Source organism: Macaca mulatta, chromosome 5, assembly GCF_049350105.2.
Source record: "Macaca mulatta isolate MMU2019108-1 chromosome 5, T2T-MMU8v2.0, whole genome shotgun sequence".
NCBI classification, from domain to species: Eukaryota; Metazoa; Chordata; class Mammalia; order Primates; family Cercopithecidae; genus Macaca; species Macaca mulatta.
In genome coordinates this window covers 148,020,101-148,040,707 of record NC_133410.1, presented here as the reverse complement: position 1 = coordinate 148,040,707, position 20,607 = coordinate 148,020,101, and the positions used below count along the sequence as shown (strand labels likewise).

Below are 20,607 nucleotides of genomic sequence, written 5' to 3'. Positions count from 1 at the left end.
AATAATAAAAAGATTTCAAAAGCAATACAGAAAGTTACATGGATGGGAAAAAATAACAACAACAACAACAAAAAAATCCAAAACCTTTAACCCTTCCAAAGCCCAGTTTTCCTAAGTAACCAAAAACCCCAATAAAGACAGCATGAAATACAGGGATTATCTTCATAAGATGCAAAATCTTTGTTTCTTGGGCCAATTAACAAAAAGGCAAAGAAAACTTCCTGCAATGAGATTGCTTCTCCTAATGGGAATACCATTTAGATAACTTGGAAGTTGGACCTGATGAAAAATTACTTGATTTTGGCTGACACAGGAAGAATGTGTGTCCAAGGTTATGAGTGTACACCATATTATAGAGAAATGTAAACAAGAAAACTAGTACCTTGAGCAGGAAATACATGGCTTTTAGTAAAATCATGGGAAATTCTGGGTTAAATGGAGCAATTCAGACACATCAGGAAAAGCCAAGAATACAGAATTGCTCTAAACTGTAAAGCTGCAGTTCAGAAGATGTTTGAAAATTTAAAGAAACATTTCTGAAGTAAACATAAAAACCTCTGCAGTTTTTACTAAGAACAGATCAAGACTTCAAGAAAAGCTTGTTCTAACACAGGGGACCAAAATTTTAGGTATTTGTTGTTGTTTTTGAAACAGAGTCTCATTCTGTCACCTAGGCTAGAGTGCAGTGGCACAGTCTTGGCTCACTGCAATCTCCACTTTCCAGATTCGAGTGATTCTCCTGACTCAGCCTCCAGAGTAGCTGGGACTACAGGCAAATGCCACCATGTCCAGCTAATTTTTGTATTTTTTAGTAGAGATGGTGTTTTTCCATGTCCAGGCTGGTCTTGAACTCCTGACCTCAGGTGATCCACCTCTGCCTCCCAAAGTGCTGGGACTACAGGCGTGAGCCACTGTGCCTGACCAAAGCTAAACTTTTAGAAAGCTTTTAACTAATTTTCTTTTATTTGTAGCCAACTTAATCGTATGAAAAATCCCTCCCTCCCTTCCTTTCCTTCCTTCCTTCCTTCCTTCCTTCCTTCCTTCCTCCCTCCCTCCCTCCCTCCCTCCCTCCCTTGCCTTCCTGCCTGCCTTCTCTCCCTCCCCCTGCTTGCTCGCTCGCTCGCTTTCTTTTCTTTCTTTCTTTCTTTCTTTCTTTCTTTCTTTCTTTCTTTCTTTCTTTCTTTCTTTCTTTCTTTCTTTCCTTTCTTTCTTTCTTTTTTTCTTTCTTTTCCTTTCTTTTCCTTTCTTTCTTTCTTTCTTTCTTTCTTTTCTTTCTTTCTTTCTTTCTTTCTTTCTTTCTTTCTTTCTTTCTTTTTCTTTCTTTCTTTCTTCTTTCTCTTTCTTTTCTTTCCCCTTCCTTCTTTCCTTCCTTCCTCTCTTTTCTTCTTCTCTCTTTTTCTCTTTCGCTCTTTCTCTCGTTCTCTCTCTTTCCCTCCCTCCCTGCCTCCCTTCCTTCCTTCCTCTTTCCCTTTCCCTTTCCCCTTCTCTTCTCTTCTCTTCTCTTCTCTTCTCTTCTCTTCTCTTCTCTTTCTTTCTCAACTCCCCTCCCTCTCTCCTTCCCTCCTTCTTTCCTACTTCCTTTTTTTGATAGAGGGACTCTGTCTCCACTGCTATCACGTGTCATTTGCAGGCTCAAGTGATCCTCCCACCTCAGACTCCTTAGTAGCTGAGACTACAGATACATGCCAGTGTGTCTGGCTAATTTTTGTATTTTTTGGAGAGATGGGGTTTCACCATGTTGTACAGGCTGGTCTTGTACTCCTGAGCTGAAGTGATCTGGCTGCTTCGGCCTCCCAAAGTGCTGGGATTACAGGCATGAGCCACTGTGTCTGGCCCACACACAAAATTTCTTTAATAAATTCATCCTTCACAAACCTTCCACAGCTTAATCAGATCTTCCACAACATTCTTGGGCCTTTAGCTTTGTCCTATACCTTCTCTTTCTTAAATAATCAGTCATTTTACTTTAGGATACAGTTTACTTTCTTTTTTCCTTATCATTTTAAAAAGTTATTCTCCTTTCAACCCTCCTTGCCAAAATTACATCCTTATAACTTTCTTTATATTTCTCTCTCCTGCTTACTGAGTCCTTTTTATCTTATTTCCTTCCTAAATGTTACTTTTTGAAATAACCTCAAATAACCTCTGAATTTACAGTTATTCTTTTTTCTCAATGAATAATACATTCTTATGCTTTTCTCATAATTTCTCTCATCAAAGCCACATGTTTTTTGTTACACTTCATATACAGAATTATATACACTAGTTAGAATTTCTAACTTAGTAATCTTGATTTTTAGTGAAAACCTAGGAAGCAAGAAATTTTGAACTGTCTATCATATATCAGTATTTTATAGATGAGAATCATCTTATTTTTATTTTTTGAGTTAGGGTCTCTCACTATTGCCCAGCCCAGAGTGCAGTGGCATAATGATAGTGTACACGAGGTCAGGAGTTTGAGACCAGCCTGACCAACATGGTGAAACCCCGTCTCTACTAAAAATACAAACATAAGCTGGACATGGTGGCGTGCACCTGTAATCCCAGCTACTTGGGAGGCTGAGGCAGGAGAATCACTTGAACCCAGGAGGTGGAGGTTGCAGTGAGCTGAGATTGCGCTACTGCACTCTAGCCTGGTGACAGAGTGAGACTCAGTCTCAAAAAAAAAAAAAATTTAAACCATGTTCTTTTTTTTTTTTTTTTTTTGAGAGAAGTCTCGCTCTTATCCCCCAAGTTTGGGTGCAATGGCTTGATCTCGGCTCACTGCAACCTCCGCCTCCCGGGTTCAAACCATTCTCCTGCCTCTGCCTCCCAAGTAACTGGGATTAAGTCACCTGCCACCATGCCTGGCTAATTTTTGTATATTTTAGTAGAGACGGGGTTTCACCATGTTTGGTCAGGCTGGTTTTGAACTCCTGACCGCAAGTGATCCGCCCGCTTCGGCCCCCCAAAGTGCTGGGATTATAGGTGGGAGCCACTGTGCCTGGCCTGCAGGCTATGCTATATACTATCTTCCACATCTATCATTGAGGCTAGCACTCTGCCCCCCTCCACTACCTCTCAGCAAGCCAGACTCATTGCCTTAACTTGGGCCCTCACTCTTGCAAAGGGACTATGCGTCAATATTTATACTGACTCTCAATATGCCTTCCATATCCTGCACCACCATGCTGTTATATGGGCAGAAAGAGGCTTTCTCACTACACAAGGTTCCTCTATCATTAATGCTTCTTTAATAAAAACGCTTCTCAAGGCTGCTTTATTTCCAAAGGAAGCTGGAGTCATTCACTGCAAGGGCCATCAAAAGGCATCAGATCCCATTGCTCAGGACAACGCTTATGCTGATAAGGTAGCTAAAAAAGCAGCCATCAAAAGGCATTAGATCCCAACGCTCAGGACAATGCTTATGCTGGTAAGGTAGCTAAAAAAGCAGCTAGTGTTACAACTTCTATCCCTCAGGGCAGTTTTTCTCCTTCTCATCTGGCCACTCCCACCTACTCCCCCACTGAAACTTCCACCTATTAATCTCTTCCCAAACAAGGCGAATGGTTCTTGAACCAAGGATCTCCTTCCAGCCTCACAGGCCCATTCTATTCTGTTGTCATTTCATAACCTCTTCCATGTAGGTTTCAAGTTGCTAGCCCATCTCTTAAAACCTCTCATTTCCTTTCTGTTGTGGAAATCTATCCTCAAGGAAATGACTTCTCAGTGTTCCATCTGCTATTCTACTACTCCTCCTCCTCAGGAATTTCTCAGGCCCCCTCCCTTCACTACACATCAAGGTCAGGGATTTGTCCTTACCCAGGACTGGCAAATTGACTTTACTCACATGCCTTGAGTCAAGAAACTAAAATATCTCTTGATCTAGGTAGACACTTTGACTGGATGGATAGAGGCCTTTCCCACAGGGTCTGAGAAGGCCACCACGGTCATTTCTTCCCTTCTGTCGGACGTAATTGCTCGGTTTGGCCTTCCTGCCTCTTTACAGTCCGATAAGGGACCAACCTTTATTAGTCAAATCACCCAAGCAGTTTCTCAGGCTCTTGGTATTCAGTGAAACCTTCATACCCCTTACGGTCCTCAATCTTCAGGAAAGGTAAAACGGACTAATGGTCTTTTAAAAACACACCTCACCAAACTCAGCCTCCAACTTAAAAAAAAGGACTCTGTCAAGAATAGAGCCTAAAAACTTGCCAGCCAAGCAAGTAATTACGCTAGACCCCGTTGGACCCCCTTGGAAATGCTCTAGTTAGATGTTCTGACTCTTCCCAATTCTTAGTCCTTTAATACCTGTTTTTCTCCTTCTCTTATTCTGTTTAGTTTTTCAATTCATACAAAACCGTATCCAGGCCATCACAAATAATTCTATACGACAAATGTTTCCATCACCAATCATTCCGTATGACAAATGCTCCTTTTAACAACCCCATAATATCACCCCTTACCACAAAATCTTCCTTCAGTTTAATCTCTCCCACTCTAGGTTCCCACATCGCCCCTAATCCTGCTTGAAGCAGCCCTGAGAAACATCGCCCATTCTCTCTCCATACCACCTCCAAAAATTTTCGTCACCCCAACACTTTACCACTATTTTGTTTTATGTTATTTTTCTTATTAATATAAGAAGACAGGAATGTCAGGCCTCTGAGCCCAAGCTAAGCCATCATATCCCCTGTGACCTGCAGGTATACATCCAGATGGCCTGAAGTAACTGAAGAATCACAAAAGAAGTGAAAATGGCCTGTTCCAACCTTAACTGATGACATTACCTTGTGAAATTCCTTCTCTGGCTCATCCTGGCTCAAAAGCTCCCCATTGAGCACCTTGTGACTCCCCACCCCTGCCCGCTAGAGAACTGCTCCCTTTGACCGTAATTTTCCATTACCTACCCAAATCCTATAAAACGGCCCCACCCCTGTCTCCCTTCGCTGACTCTCTTTTCGGACTCAGCCCGCCTGCACCCAGGTGAAATAAACAGCCTTGTTGCTCACACAAAGCCTGTTTGGTGGTCTCTTCACATGGACGCGAGTTAAAGTTTTAACTTGTATTTCTATCCAGAGTATATTTAGATGATACTTTGCTGTTCAGTTTTCACCATCATAAAACAGGTTGAACAGTTGTTGTTGATTAGGTTATGCCTGGGAACCTGACTAGTCTAGTTCTTTGGTTGAAGATTTCTAGAAATGTCAAAACGTGCCTGATAAGGAAAGCATCAAAATATCTCCAAAGGGCTGGCACTGGCTCATGCCTGTTGGGAGGCTGAGACGGGAGGATTGCTTGAAGCCAGGAGTTTCAGACCAGCCTGGGCAACATAAATTGACTCCATCTCTGCAAAAAATGAAAAAACCTCAACGGGGTATGGTGGCATGTGCCTATAGTTCTAGCTACTCAGGAGCCTGAGGCAGGAGGATTGCTTGAGCGCAGGAGGTTGAGGCCGCAGCGAGTTGTAATATGATGTCACTGCACTCCAGCCTGGTTGACAGAGTGAGACCTAGTATCAAAAAATTATGCAGAATTTTGATGATGTCACAAATTATCTAACTTCATTTCTTTCCTCTGTGTGTGTGTATAAGAGACAGACAGATTGATATTTTAGTCAATGATGGATCAGATAAACAACAGTAGTCCTGTAAGATTATAATACCTTAGTTTTACTGTACCTTTTCTATGTTTAGATATGTTTAGATACACAAATACTTTCCATTGTGTTAGAGTTGTCTGTAGTATTCAGTATAGTAACATGCTGTACAGGTTTGGAGACTGGGAGCAATAAGCCATATCGTGTAACCTAGGGGTGTAGGCAGGCTACACCATCTGTGTCTGTGTAAGTACGCTCTATAAGGTTTGCACAGTGACAAAATCCTTAGGTCCAAAATTGCCTAAGGACCTAAGGATGCATTTCTCAGGATATATTTCTGCCATTAAGCAATGCATCACTGTATGTGTATAGCACATAAGAATATATGTATAAGATTAAGGCTGGGTGCGGTGGCTGACGCCTGAAATCCCAGCACTTTGGGAGGCTGAAGAGGGTAGATCATTTGAGGTCAGGAGTTCGAAACCAGCCTGGCCAACATGGTGAAACCCCGTCTCTACTAAAAATACAAAAATTAGCTGGGCATGGTATGTGCCTGTAATCCCAGCTACTTGGGAAGCTGAGGCAGGAAAATTGCTTGAACCCATGAGGCAGAGGTTGCAGTGAGCTGAGATCACACCACTGCACTGTAGCCTGGGTGGTGGAGTGAGACTCTTTAAAAAAAAAAAAAAAAAAAAAAAAAAAATATATATATATATGTATATGAATGAACATGTATGTTAATTGGATTACTCAGTGTCAAGGCTGTGAATATTTAAGATATTATTAGTCATGGTATGAGACCATGTGTATACCACACAAGAATATATGTATAAGATTGGCCAGGCACGGTGGCTCATGCCTGTAATCCCAGCACTTTGGGAGGCTGAGGTGGGTGGATCACGAGGTCAGGAGATTGAGACCATCCTGGCTAACACAGTGAAACCCCATCTCTACTAAAAATACAAAAACAAAATTAGCCGGGTGTGGTGGCGGGCACTTGTAGTACCAGCTACTTGGGAGGTGGAGGCAGGAGAATGGTGTGAACCTGGGAGGCGGAGCTTGCAGTGAGCCAAGATCGCACCACTGCACTCCAGCCTGGGCGACGGTGAGACTCTGTCTCAAAAACAAAACAAAACAAAACACGAATATATGTATAAGATTAATAACATGTTAACTGGATAACTCGGTGTCAAGGCCATGAGTAAATAAGGATTTTGAGATATTGTTATGGTATGAGACTCTTGAAATGAAAAGTTATTTTTACGATTGACAAGTTTTATCACTTTCCAATTAGCCTTTTCAATCAATTTTTTCTTGTAAAATGAGCTGTAAGTTCTCTTCCAGATTAAAGAGCTTTCCTGCAACTTTTCTTATCCTGTTAATTTCTAGCATCATTTAAAAATATCTGGATTAATTATTGATTCCTAAAGTAAGTCTCATGATATGAGTGCTTGTTGCCAAAATTAACTTGAGTTCTGGCTTATGAGCCTAGATAGTTAAAAACTATATAGTCCTTACACTTGGTTTTCCTCAGAAATGACCTCATTCTCATTTTCAAAAGGGAATTCTTTCTTTAAACAATTCATTAGTTTACTTTCTATCCTTGTAAAATGCTGTGTTAATGTTTGTCTTAACAAATAAGCATGACATCTAAATTTTTCATGAGTTGTGATTAGATTATATTGCTTTTATCTTTTTCATTTTTTTTTTTTATTATTTGTAGAGATGCAGTCTCACTATGTTGTCCAGGTTAGTCTTGAACTCCTGGATTCAAGCGATCCTCTTGCTTTGACCTCCCCAAAGTCTTGGCCCTACAGGTGTGATACACCATGCTGGCCTTTTTAATTATTGTTTTCCGAGATGGGGTCTTGCTGAATTGCTCAGGCTGGAGTGCAATGGCTGTTCTGAGGCATGATGCCACTACTGATGAGCATAAGAGTTTTGACCTGCTCAGTTTCTGAACTGAGCTGGTTTACCTCTTCTTAGCCAACCTGGTGATCCCCCTCTCCTGGGAGGTCACCATACTGATGGTGAACTTTGGGTTGATACATGATTGGCATAGTGGACTACAGCCTAGAACTCCTGGCCTCAAGCAATCCTCCTGCCTCAGTATCTGTAGTAGCTGAGACTGCATGGGTGTGCCACCATGTCTGGTACTATATTCTCATCTGAAGCTTTAGCAATGTAATACAGCTCTGATGCTGCCCCTATGCCATGTGAACCAAGAAGTATCTGAGACAGGTCTCAGTCAATTTAGAAAGTTTATTTTGCCAAGATGAAGGATGCACACCTGGGAGGTAGGTTTGTGCCTTTCTCCAAAGATGATTTTGAGGGCTTCAATATTTAAAGGGGAAAGAGGAAGACATTTTTAATAGGTAGGTAGATAAGAGACAAGCAGTTGCATTTTTTGATTCTCTGATCAGCCTTTCACTGAATAAACAATTTACCTGTGAGAGGGGAGTAGAGGAATAGCCACTTATGCCTTGTCTAGCTCAGCGAATCTGCATTTTTACATCAGAGGAAGAGTCACATGTGCATTGGTGTCAGGTTAGCAGAGGAATGACATAGAGCTCTTTTGTCCTGCACTCATGAAGATAAGCTATCAAAATATATTATCAGGGTAAAATTCAACATAACCATTTTAGGGTAAAGATCTTGAGGCCCACAAGGAATTTTCTAGTCGGCAAATTGTGAGGGAAGTATGTAGCTTTTTTTTTTTTTTTAAATGGTTGTAGCTATCTTATTTAGGAATAAAATGGGAGGCAAGTTTGCCTGACACAGTTCCCAGCTTAATTTTTCCTTTTGGCTTAGTGATTTGGGGGTCCTGAGATTTATTTTCCCTTTCACAACTAATATCTTAGGCTCTTGTATTAAAAAGATAATAACAGATTAAATGGCATTCATTTAATGCTTATAGTGTGCCAGGTAGTTTTTGTAAAGAATGAAAAGAACTAGATACATCTTCTTCTCAGAGTTGTTTTATACTATCTTATGGATGAGAAAATTTAAGTTAAAGGAGATTAAGTAACTGCTTAACATCAGGAATTACTCAGCATTAAAGCCAAAACATAAAAAATATTTATTGAGCACCTATTGCGTTCTGAGGATACATTGGCCAATAGGCTTTTAACTCTTAAATCATACTAGCTCTTCAGTATTGTAACACAAAGAAAATGACTGAGGCAAGTTTGAATTTAGAGGTTTATTTTGCCAAGGTTGAGGATGTGTCCAGGCAAAAGGAACACAAAATCACAGAACAGCTGTGACCTGTGCTTTTTCCAAAGAGGGTTTTGAGGGCTTCAACCTTTAAAGGGGAAAAAGGGGCAGTAGGAAAAGGGGAAAGAAAAAAATAAAGACGGGGAGAGTATGGTCACATTCTTGTGAGCTCACTAAATCTACTTGTTGCATGTGAAAAGGAACGGGTAGAGGTAAAGTCAACTATGCATTCCTCTGGCACTCAGTGAATCTACATTTTACATAAGATAAACAGAGGAAGCAGTCAAATAATGCCTTTGTCTCAGGTGAGTGGAGGGATGACTTCTAGTCCTGTATTTGCCCTATACCTGTGAAGATAAGCTTTTAATTTATATTGTCAGGGTGAAATTAAATAGAGTTCTGTTTTAGGGTAAAGATCTTGGGCCAAGAAGGAATTTGCTTGTGAGCAAATTGTGAAAGAGGCTCCCTGGGGAGGTATGTGGCCTTTTATCTTTGCAGCTATCTATTTAGGAACGAAGTGGGAGGCAGTTTTGCATGACACAGTTCCCAAGCTTAACTTTTCCCTTTGGGATAGTGAGTTTGGAGGTCCCAAGATTTTTTTTTTCCCTTTCTTTTTTTTTTTTTCTTTTTTCTTTCTTTTCTTTTTTTTTGAGACAGGGTCTCCCTCTGTTACTCAGGCTGGAGTACTGTGGCACAATCTCAGCTCACAGCAACCTCTGCCTTCCAGGCTCAAGCGATCCTCCCACCTCAGCCTCCTTAGTAGCTGGGACTACAGACGTGTGCCACCGTGTCTGACTAATTTTTGTATTTTTAGTAGGGATGGGGTCTCCCCATGTTGCCCAGGCTGGCCTTGAATTCTTGGGATCAAGCAATCCGCCTTCCTTGGCCTCCCAAAGTGCTGGGATTATAGACGTGAGCCACTGTGCCTGGCCTTTTCTTTTCATTTCATTATCCTTTCACAGTATAGAGAATACTGTCAAAATAGTCTTTATGTAATAAAGGGGATAATTGGCCGGGCGCGGTGGCTCAAGCCTGTAATCCCAGCACTTTGGGAGGCCCAGACGGGCGGATCACAAGGTCAGGAGATCGAGACCATCCTGGCTAACCCGGTGAAACCCCGTCTCTACTAAAAAATACAAAAAACTAGCCGGGCGAGGTGGCGGGCGCCTGTAGTCCCAGCTACTCCGGAGGCTGAGGCAGGAGAATGGCGTGAACCCGGGAGGCGGAGCTTGCAGTGAGCTGAAATCCGGCCACTGCACTCCAGCCTGGGTGACAGAGCGAGACTCCGTCTCAAAAAAAAAAAAAAAAAAAATAAAGGGGATAATTATGGCTATTTTACAGGGCTGTTGTAAGGATGGAAAGAATGCATAAAACTGTTTCAATAACTACAAAAATGTATGATATTATTGTTTTTGATGTATTTATATTAGTATTACAACTATATATATATAAAAAATTCCTGTCAGAGTTGACAATTTCAAAAGGGAATCAAACAGGACAATTAAAATGTGAATTAGAAGTATTTAAAGCATTGATTTCATTATTAAAAATACGTAATTTCATCAGTTAAATGACTAAGGGTAATGGAGCTTTTTCACTCATCCTGTAGGCAGGAACCAGCTGTAAATTAAACTATACATAAGTGTAAATTACAAGGCTCTGCCTGGTGACTCACACCTGTAATCCCAGCACTTTGACTGGCTGAGGCAGGAGAATTGCTTGGGTCCAGGAGTTCAAGACCAACCTGGGCAACATAGGGAGACCCCGTCTCTATAAAAAAAATTAGCTTGGCATGGTAGTGCATGCCTGTGGTCCCAGCTACTTGGGCTGACGTGGGAGGATCACTTGAGCCTGCGAGGTTAAGGCTGCAGCGAGCCATGATTGAGCCATTGCATTCCAGCCTGGGCAACAGAGTGAGATCCCATTAAAAAAAAAAAAAGATGGGCCGGGTGCGGTGGCTCAAGCCTGTAATCCCAGCACTTTGGGAGGCCGAGACGGGCGGATCACGAGGTCAGGAGATCGAGACCATCCTGGCTAACACAGTGAAACCCCGTCTCTACTAAAAATACAAAAACTTAGCCGGGCGAGGTGGCAGGCGCCTGTAGTCCCAGCTACTTGGGAGGCTGAGGCAGGAGAATGGCGTGAACCCGGGAGGCGGAGCTTGCAGTGAGCTGAGATCCGGCCACTGCACTCCAGCCTGGGTGACAGAGCGAGACTCTGTCCAAAAAAAAAAAAAAAAAAGATGGTGTAGACTACAAATTACAATTCTTCTTATCCAATGTCACGATAATACTGTTAATATTTGAATACAGATGTCTCCTTAATTCTAATTTTGTACATTGTCCTTTTTAAAGTCAAGTTTACTGAAGTTTAATTTACATGTAGTAAAATTCACTCTTATATTTTCATGACTGGCAAATTTGTACCATTTTGCAGTCACCACCACAATGAAGATAATACAATATTTCTTTCACCCTAGAGAGTTTCCTTGTACCCTTTTGAGATTAAATCCTTCCAACTGATCTATTTTCTATTTCTATAATTTTATCTTTTCTTGAATGTCATATAAAATAGAGTCACCCTTTTTCTTTCTGATCTGTTAGGTGTTTCAGATATGACTGGTGCAATAGCAAGTAAGATAATTGACCCTCATGCTGATACAGCTTACTCACAAATTAGGACTTGTATTAAGAAGCAGTTAAATCAGAAAAAAGTACAACCTGTTGGAAAATTATAAAAAGAGAATTTGTCAAAGGGTTAGTAAACAGTATTCAATTTTCATGACAAACTTTCAAGAACCAATTCACATGATCAGTTTTCACATATTGGGTGGGAAATTAATAAAATCAGTACCCTTTTTAACTTCCTCTTTGGACCCTAGTTATATAAAATTAGGTAATTTATAATCCTTGATTCATGATACACTTAAATAATAGCTCAATCATGGCAGTTGCCTATTTTTAATAATATTACAAGCACACATGAATCCATCATTCCCCATGAGAACTAGAAGCTTGACAAGAACTCAACATCAGATTTACCCATGTGGGCCTTTAATATAAAATGGAATTTGCACTGCCTATGTTTCTTATTAATTAGTAGGAATCCCCCACTCCCCACCTTTTTGGGGGTGGGAGAAGCGAGTAACTTTTGCCAGTCTCTTGCTTTTCAGCCTTGTTTTGGTTTATATTGTTATAAACCAAACAATAAAATTTAAACAATTTTCGTATAGTCAAAACTAATTCTTTGCTTTTTGCATTCAGTGTCTCATCTAATACTGTTTTCTTCACTGTGAGTTCATGAAAATATTCTATATTTTCTTCTAATTTTTAGGAACATTTCATATATTTAGGTCTTTACTATATTTGTATTTTATTTTGTAATTGATGAGAGGTAGTAATTTAAAATTTTAAATCTTGTATGACTGATGATTTGTACCAGCACAATTTATTAAAAAGCTCTCTCTTTCTCTTTTCTCTTCTCTTCTCTTCTCTTCTCTTCTCTTCTCTTCTCTTCTCTTCTCTTACTTTTCTTTCTTGATGGAGTCTCGCTCTGTTGCCTAGGCTGGAGTGCAGTGGCGCGATCTCGGCTCACTGCAAGCTCGCCTCCCGGGTTCACGCCATTCTCCTGCCTCAGTCTCCTGAGTAGCTGGGACTACAGACGACTGCCACCACGACTGGCTAATTTTTTTGTATTTTATTTAGTAGAGATGGGGTTTCACCGTGTTAGCCAGAATGGTCTTGATCTCCTGACCTTGTGATCCACCTGCCTCAGCCTTCCAAAGTGCTGCGATTACAGGCATGAGCCACCGCGCCCAGCCAGCTCTCTTTTTAATGGATTTTAATTTACCTCCTTCTATTAAGGTTTCAATATGCATGGGTCTTTTTCTGGCCTCTATATTGTGTTCCATAGGTATATTTGAGTATATCTACACCATTACCTTATTGCCTAGTTAGTATAGACTAGAGCAATTCTTGAGGAGGGTTTTGGCTGACTTTTGCCCTTTGCTCATTCACATACTTTTTTTTTTTGACAGAGTCTCGCTCTGTCACCCAGGGAGGAGTGCACTGGTGTGATCACGGCTTACTGCAACCTCAGTCTCCTGGGCTCAACTGATTCTCCCACCTCAGCCTCCACAGTAACTGGGACTACAGGTGTGCACCACCACGCCTAGCTAATTTTTTTTTTTTTGAGATGCAGTTTGGCTGTTGTTGCCCAGGCTGGAATTCAATGGTGTGATCTCGGCTCATTGCAACTTCCGCCTCCCGGGTTCAAGCAATTCTCCTGCCTCAGCCTTCTGGGTAGCTGGGATTACAGGAACCTGCCACCATGCTGGGCTAATTTTTTGTATTTTTAGGAGAGATATTTTGTATTTTTATTAGTATTTTTAGGGGTTTCACCATGTTGACCAGGCTGGTCTCAAATGCCTGACGTCAGGTGATCCACCTGCTTTGGCCTCTCAAAATATTGGGATTACAGGCGTGAGCCACTGTGCCTGGCCACACCCAGCTAATTTTTATATTTTTTATAGAGATGAGGTTTTACCATGTTGCCCAGGCTGGTCTCAAGCTCCTGGCCTGAAATGATCCATCCACCTCAGCCTTCCTAAGGGCTGTGACGAGAGGTGTGAGCTACTGTGTCTGACCCACATACATTTTTTACTATCTTTGTCAAGATTTCTGTAAAACCCTCTTGGGATTTTTAACTGGAAATACATCAAATTTTTTAATAGATTAATTTGGTGAGAATTGACTTCCTTAAGATATTGAGTATACCTACCTATGAACATGGTATTTGCCCATGTAGAATTATTTTCAAGGAATTTTATGATTTTCTTTATAACAATCATATACACCCTTTTGCTTAGATTTATTCTTACGTTTATAGTTTTTATGGTTATGTTAAATGATACTGTCTGGTTTTTTATTTTTATTTGTATTTTTTTGAGGTGGAGTCTCGCTCTGTCGCCCAGGCTGGAGTGCAGTGGCACGATCTTGGCTCACTGCAACCTCTGCCTCCTGGATTCAAGTGATTCACCTGCCTCAGCCTCCCAAGTAGCTGGGACCACAGGTGCGTGCCACCATGCCTAGCTAATTTTTGTATTTTTAGTGGAGGTGGGTTTTCACCATGTTGGCCAGGCTGGTCTCGAACTCCTGACCTCGTGATCCGCCTGCCTCGGCATCCCAAAGTGCTGGGATTACAGGCATGAGCCACCATGCCCGGTGGTAAATGATATTCTTTTAAAAAATTATACTTTGTTGCTGGCCTATAGAAAAACACCTGATTTTCACATATTGATTTATGTCCAGAGACTTAGCAAACCCTTTTATTTATTCTAATATCTGAAGACTGTTTTAAATTTCATATGTAGATAGCCTTATTTACGTGATACATCATTTCTTCCTTTCCAATTCATATGCCATTTATTTGCTTTTCATACTGAATTGGTTAGGCTTGTCAATACAAGCATTGAATTAAAGTGGTAATTGTAGGTAAATGTGTTTATTCTCAATACTGGGAGAAAGTTTAAAATATCTTTTTTATTAAAGATATGAGCAGTCTTGTCTCCCCCCACACAAAAAACCCACATATTATATAATTCTATTCACAAGAAATGGCCAGAACAGACAACTCTCAGGAGATAGAAAGTATGTTAAAAATTTTTTTTTTAAGGGACAGGGTCTTGGCTGGGCACAGTGGCTCATGCCTGTAATCCCTGCACTTTGGGAGACTGAGGCGGGTGGATCACCTGAAGTCGAGAGTTCGCGACCAGCCTGATCAACATGGAGAAACCCCCCCGTCTCTACTGAAAATACAATATTAGCTGGGCCTGGTGGCGCATGCCTGTAATCCCAGCTTCTCAGGAGGCTGAAGGCAGGAGAATCACTTGAACATGGGAGGCGGAGGTTGCAGTGAGCTGAGATTGCACCGTTGTACTCCAGCCTGGGCAACGAGAATGAAACTCTGTCTCAGAAAAAATAAAAAAGAGAGAGAGACAGGGTCTTGCTCTGTCATCCAGGCTGGAGTGCAGTGGTACAATCATAGTTAACTTGCAGCCTCAAACTCTTGGACTCAAGTAACCTCCTACCTTAGCCTCCTGGGTAGCTAAGACCACAGTTGTGTGCCACCGGGCCCAATTAATTAAAAAACAATTTTTTTTTTGGTAGAGATGGGAGTCTTGCTATGTTGCCCAGGCTGGTCTCAAACTCCTGGGCTCTAGGGATCCTCCCACCTCAGATTCCCAAAGCACTGGGATTACAGGTGTGAACACCATGCCTGACCAGAAAGAAGATTAAAGGTTGCCAGGGATTGGGGTTTGGGGAATGATGGGGAGTGACTGCCAGTGGACATGTGATTTTTTTTTTGTGGGGGGAAGGTGCTGCAGATGTCCTAAAAGTAGACTGTGGTGAAGATTGCCCAACTTTGTCAATATAGTAAAAACCATTCAATTTTATACTTTAAGTGGGTGAACTGTATGGTATAGGTTATATTGCAATAAAGCTGTGAAAAGAAAAAAGGTATTTGTGTATGTAGTTTGGTTACACAGTGTCACATTTTCCTCTTAAAGTGTGTACCAGTTTGCATTCCCACCAACAATGTATAAACATTTCCGTTTATTCACAGTTTTACCAACAGAATATGTTGTCCTATGTTTAAATTTGCACCAGTCTGATGATAAATGGTATCCTATTTTTTTTTTTATTTTTATTTTTTCGAGACAAAATCTTGCTCTGTTGGTTGCTCAGGATGTAGTGCAGTGGCACAATCTCCTCTCACTGCAACCTCTGTCTCCTGGGTTCAAAGGATTCTCCTGCCTCAGCCTCCCAAGTAGCTGGAACCACAGGCATGCACCACTGCGCCTGGCTAATTTTTGTATTTTTAGTAGAGATGGGGTTTCACTATGTTGCCCAGGCTGGTCTCAAAACTCCTGACTTCAGGGGATCCACCCGCCTCAGTCTCCCAAAGTGGTGGGAATTACAGGCGTGAGCCTCGGTGCCGGCCTCCTATTTTGTTTTAATTTGTATTTCTATGAGTGCATTTGAACATTTAAAAAAAATGTTTAAATCACCATTTTTATATCTTTTTTTAATTGTGTATTTTATCAGTTCTTCTTTTGGCTTTTTTTGGTCTTTATTCCTCTATTTTATACTTTCTTTATATAATAGTGATGTTAGCCATTTGTGATATAGTACCTATTTCTAACATTATAGATTGAGTTTTCCTTTGCTTTATATAAATAAAATCATATACATATACTGTTTTGATGAGAGTATGATCTGTGCTCTAAGCAACTAAATTATAGTCTGAGCAGAATTTACTTCTGGGTGATACTTAGGTTTGCTATCATTTGGTTCAGAGTTTTCCTTTGCTCTGATAATTCACTTAGTGTTCATTATTCAAAGTCGTTTCACTTCTTATTGCCATGTCAGTTTCCACCCTTTCTCATCTGAGACCAAATGGTAGTTACTTTCTGAAATCTCTGTAGACTCCTAGAGGTCAACTTGGGTATTCAGTTTTTCCCTTTTCCTTTTTTTTTTTTTTTTTTTTGAGACGGAGTCTTGCTCTGTTGCTCATACTGGAGTGCAGTGGTGTGATCTGGCTCACTACAACCTCTGCCTCCCGAGTTCAAGCTGTTCTTCTGCCTCAGCTTCCCAAGTAGGTGGGACTACAGGCGTGCACCACCATGCCCGGCTAATTTTTGTATTTTTAGTAGAGATAGGGTTTTGCCATGTTGGCCAGGCTGGAGCTCCTGATCTCAGGTGATCTTCCCGCCTTGGCCTCCCAAAGTACTGGGATTGCAGGTGTGAGTCCCTGCACCTGGCGGTATTCATTTTTTAATGTTCCCTTTATACTTTGTAATTTCCTCGATAGCATTTATGTTTTTGTAATTATTTCTGTTTCCTGTTTACTGGATTCTAAGCTGTTCAATTGCTGCTCCTGACTTATTTTTGTGTTCTAGCATATCCCTATGTTTGGCATAAAGGGAAATGCTCAATAAATATTATTCAAAGACTAATTAATAAGAACTAGGAAAATGATAATGTATATATTTTTTTTGAGACAGGGTCTCACTCTTGTTGCCCAGGCTGGAGTGCAGTGGTGTGATCATTGCTAACTGCAACCCCAACCTCCTGGGCTCAGGTGATCCTCCCACCTCAGTTTCCTGAGTAGCTGGGACCACAGGCGGATGCCACCACCCCTGGTTAATGGTCTCAAACTCCTGAGTTCAAGCGATCATCTCGCCTTGGCCTCCAAAAGTGCTGGGATTACAGGAGTGACCCACGGCGTCTGGCCGCAGGTAATGTCATTGTAGGGGAAAAGTTGTCCTTGAGGGACAGGTAAAATTTGAATAACTAAAGAAGAGGGTATTTCTGGTGAGAGAAGAGGACCAGCAAAGGGATAGGGATGGGAATAAGTGTGGTATGTGTAGTGAACAGTGAAGATACTTGTCTTATTAGAGCATGTTTATTTTTGCATTCATCCCAAGTCTCTGTATCTACTGTATGAAAGGAACTGGTTTAGGTTGTATTAGCCACAGATTTTGAAAACCTAGATACACAGATTTTTAAAATCAAGTGCTTTGGAAGAGTAGTAGGAAAGATTAAGAAGGTAATGAGGAGCAGGATTTTAGAGTATTTAAAGAAAGGCATAGGTGTTGGGCTTGATATGATTGATAGGAGGTGGCAAATGAATGATCTGCTGGAAGGTGTTACTTTCCTAATGTTTTGAGGGAGGTACATAATGTGGATTGGGGGAAGAGAATTATAGAAAGTATTGAGTCCTGCGTGTATGAGGTTGTTTAGGGACTGACCCATATAGGACAGCTAGGAATTGCCCAAATGGGCAAACAGGGGAAGGATGTTCAAGACAACAGAGATAAGAGAATAGAGAACTACAAATAACTGGAATAATGTTATGTGTAGGGACTAAAAGAAGATGTGGCTAGACAAATGAACATGGGTTAAACTGGTGATTTCTAGACCTGAATATGTCCAAATGAACATTTCATGCTGAAAAATAGACCTAGACACCTAGCTGGTGACTAGTAAATCAGAATGCATAGATTTTATTTTGCAGATAATGAGGAACTATTAAAGAATTTTGAAAGTGTCCGATTTTTTTTTTTTTTTTGGAGACAGAGTTTTGCTCTTGTTGCCCAGGCTGGAGTGCAATGACTCGATCTTAGCTCACCGCAACCTCCGCCTCCCGGGTTCAAGCGATTCTTCTACTTCAGCCTCCTGAGTAGCTGGAATTACAGGCATGTGCCACCACACCTGGGTTATTTTGTATTTTTAGTAGAGATGGTGTTTCTCCACGTTGGTCAGGCTGGTCTCGAACTCCCGACCTCAGGTGATCTGCCCGCGTCAGCCTCCCAAAGTGCTGGGATTACAGATGTTAGCCACTGTGCCCGGCAGGGGCCGCTGTTATTATACTATCTTGGATCACCTTGGTATTGCAGTAGATGGACTGAAAGAGAAGGGAAAATTGAAGGCAAAGAGGCAAATTCTTAGGCTAGTACAATTACCATGTAGAGAAATGATAATAAGGATCTAAATAAGGGCAGAGGAAATACGATTATAGAGGAGTCAGAAGTGAGAGAGTGTGATGTATTGATGGATCAAGGAGTCTTTTTATCCCCTTACTTTGGGGAGGTCACAGAGAAAATGAAGACTTTAGGACATATTGGGCTTCTCCCACAGTTTTCCTCATCTCACTTAATGGCTATTCCAGATGCCTAGACCAATATCTTTGGATTCATTCATTTTTTTTGCTATTTTTATTATGGCATAATAGACATAAAATTTATAATCTTAGTCATTTTCAGGTGTGCAGTCCAGTGGTATTAAGTATATTCATAATGTTATCAAATCATCACACCATCCATCTCCAGAAGGTTTTTCATTGTGTAAAACTGAAACTCTATACTCATTAAATAACTCCCTAATCTTCCCTGCCCCTAGCCCTGGCAACTACCATTATACTTTATGTCTCTGATATTGACCATTCTAAATACCTCTTATAAATGGACCCATAACAGTAATTATCTTTTTGTGACTGACTTATTTAATTTAACATAATATCATTAAGGTTTATCCATGTTATAGCATATTGTAGAATTTCCTTCCTTTTATTGACTGAATAGTATTCCCCTGTATAGATATACCACAATTTGTTTATCCATTCATCTGTCAATGAAGAGTTGGGTTGCTTTCATGTTTTAGCTATTGTAAATGATGCTACTATGAACAAATAGCTCCTAGAGACCCTTCTTTTAATTCTTTTGAGTATTTACCCAGTAGAATTGCTGGATCATATGGTAATTCTAGTTTTTTTTTTTTTTTTGAGATGGAGTTTCCTCTTGTTGCCCAGGCTGGAGTGCAATGGCACAATCTCGGCTCACTGGAACCTCTGCCTCCCGGTTCAAGCGATTCTCCTGCCTCAGCCTCCCAAGTAGCTGGGATTACAGGCATGTACCACCATGCCCAACTAATTTTGTATTTTTAGTAGAAACAGGGTTTTTCCATGTTGGTCAGGCTGGTCTCGAACTCCCAACCTCAGGTGATCCACCCGCCTCAGCCTCCTAAAGTGCTGGGATTACAGGTGTGAGCCACCGTGCCCAGCTGGTAATTCTATTTTTAACTTGTTGAGGAACTGTCATACTGTTTTCCCTACTGGATGTACAATTTTACATTCCCACTAGCAATGCACACAGGATTCAGTTTCTCCTTATACTTGTCAACACTTATTATTGTCTGTGTTTTTTTGATAGCAGCCATCCTAATGGGTATGAGGTGATATTGTAGTTTTGATTTGCCTTTCCTTAATGATGCTTGGTGATGTTGAGCACCTTTTTTTCTGTGAGTTTTCTTTTTACTATGGTGATAGTGTCTTTTGATGCACAATATTTGTTAATTGGAATGAAATCCAATTTGTCTATTTTTTTGTCGTTTTTGCCTGTGCCTTTAGTTTCACATCCAAGAAATTATTGCCAAATCTAGTGTTGTGAAGCTTTCCACTTGTGTTTTCTTTTAGGAGTTTTATTGTTTTAGGTCTTAAATATAGGTCCTTGATCTATTTTGAGTTAATTTTTGTATAATGGGGTTAGGTAAAGGCCCAACTTCATTTTTCTGTGTGTGTGTATATCCAGTTTTCTCAGCACCATTTGTTGAAAAGACTGTCCTTTGCACATTGAATACTTTTGGCATCCTTGTCAAAAATCATTTTTTGATTTTTTTTGAAGGTTTATTTCTGAGCACTCTATTCTATCACATTGTTCTTTATGCCTGTCTTTATGCCAGTGTCATACTGTTTTAATTACTGTAGCTTTGTAAGAAGGTTTGAATCAAGAATTGTGAGTCCTTCAGCTTTATTCCTTTTTTTTTTTCTTTTTTTCTTTTTTCTTTTGACATGGAGTCTTGCTCTGTTGCCCAGGCTGGAGTGCAGTGGCATGATCTCGGCTCACTGCAACTGCCACCTCCTGGGTTCAATCAAATTCTCCTGCCTCAGCCTCCTGAGTAGCCGGGATTACAGGCACCCACCACCACAGCTAATTTTTTTTGTATTTTTAATAGAGACAGGATTTCACAATATTGGTCAGGCTGGTCTTGAACTCCTGACCTCAGGTGATCTGCAACCTCAGGTGATCTGCGGCCTCAGGTAATCTGCCCACCTTGGACTCCCAAAGTACTGGGATTATAGGCATGAGCCACCACGCCCAGCCTGTTCTGCTTTTCTCCCCCTCAGACTAATCTGGCTGTTTGGGATCCCTTGAGAGTCCATATGAATTATAGTATGGGTTTTGCATTTCTACA

The 20,607-nt window shown here is 40.9% G+C and overlaps 1 protein-coding gene across 28 annotated transcripts in view; it reads left to right on the top strand.

Moving 5' to 3' along the window:
* Positions 1-20,607, top strand: part of ELF2 (E74 like ETS transcription factor 2) — a 121,516-nt gene that overhangs the window by 11,855 nt on the left and 89,054 nt on the right. For 3 of the 28 annotated variants that reach the window (XM_078002271.1, XM_078002265.1, XM_015139237.3), the window contains exons 2-3: positions 12,831-12,948; positions 16,860-17,093. The exons of 23 other annotated variants lie outside the window; for them this stretch is intronic. The gene's annotated coding sequence lies outside the window, so the exon portion shown is untranslated. The remainder of the gene's footprint in view (positions 1-12,830; positions 12,949-16,859; positions 17,094-20,607) is intronic. 2 more of the 28 variants (XM_078002260.1, XM_078002262.1) reach the window with 1 other exon arrangement.